We start from the raw sequence: 1,564 nt of genomic DNA on the forward strand, positions 1-1,564 counted from the left end.
CAAGGAAGGGACATAGAAGAGCTTAAGGACATTGTTGGTCCTTCAAGAAGAAGACGCCACTAAGGTGGATTCATTCCTTGTCCTTATTTCTTTTTGTTTTTCGGTTTTTATGTTGTGTTTATCTATGTTTTCTGTCTCTACTTCATGATCATTAGTATGTAGTAACCATGTCTTAAAGCTATGAATAAAATCCATTAATCCTTCACCTCTCTTAAATGAAAAATGTTTTAATTCAAAAGAACAAGAAGTACATGAATTTCGAATTTATCCTTGAATTTAATTTAAATTATATTGATGTGGTGACAATACTTTTTGTTTTCTAAATGAATGATTGAACAGTGCATATTTTTGATCTTGTTGTTTATGAATGTTAAAACTGTTGGCTCTTGAAAGAATGATGAACAAAGAGAAATGTTATTGATGATCTGAAAAATCATGAAATTGATTCTTGAAGCAAGAAAAAGCAGTGAAAAAGAAGGCTTGCGAAAAAAAATGGCGAAAAAATAGAAAGAAAAAGAAAAAGCAAGCAGAAAAAGCCAATAGCCCTTAAAACCAAAAGGCAAGGGTAAAAAGGATCCAAGGCTTTGAGCATCAATGGATAGGAGGGTTCAAGGAAATTAAATCTAGGCCTAAGCGGCTAAATCAAGCTGTCCCTAACCATGTGCTTGTGTCATGAAGGTCCAAGTGAAAAGCTTGAGACTGAGTGGTTAAAGTCATGATCCAAAGCAAAAAGAGTGTGCTTAAGAGCTCTGGACACCTCTAACTGGGGACTCTAGCAAATCTGAGTCACAATCTGAAAAGGTTTACCCAGTCATGTGTCTGTGGCATTTATGTATCCGGTGGTAATACTGGAAAACAAAATGCTTAAGGCCACGGCCAAGACTCATAAGTAGCTGTGTTCAAGAATCAACATGCTTAACTAGGAAAGTCAATAACACTATCCGACAAAAAGGAAAAAGTGAGATGCCAAAACTATTCAGAAGCAAAAAGCTAAAAGTCCCGCTCATCTAATTAGAATTAATATTCATTGATATTTTGAAAATTATAGTATATTCTCTTCTTTTTATCCTAATTGATTTTCAGTTGCTTGGGGACAAGCAACAATTTAAGTTTGGTGTTGTGATGAGCGGATAATTTATACGCTTTTTGTCATTGTTTTTAGGTAGTTTTTAGTAGGATCAAGCTACTTTTAGGGATGTTTTTATTAGTTTTTATGTTAAATTCACATTTCTGGACTTTACTATGAGTTTGTGTGTTTTTCTGTGATTTCAGATAATTTCTGGCTGAAATTAAGGGATTTGAGCAAAACTCTGAAAAAGGCTAACAAAAGGACTGCTGATGCTATTGGAATCTGACCTCCCTGCACTCAAAATGGATTTTCTGGAGCTACAGAACTCCAAATGGAACGCTCGGAACGGTGTTGGAAAGTAGACATCCAGAGCTTTCCAGCCATATATAATAATCCATACATTATTTGGAAATTGATGACGTAACTTGGCGTTGAACGCCAAGTACATGCTGCTGTCTGGAGTTAAACGCCAGAAAAACGTCATGATCCGGAGTT

This window comes from Arachis duranensis, chromosome 3 (assembly GCF_000817695.3).
Source record: "Arachis duranensis cultivar V14167 chromosome 3, aradu.V14167.gnm2.J7QH, whole genome shotgun sequence".
In the NCBI taxonomy this organism is placed as follows: Eukaryota; Viridiplantae; Streptophyta; class Magnoliopsida; order Fabales; family Fabaceae; genus Arachis; species Arachis duranensis.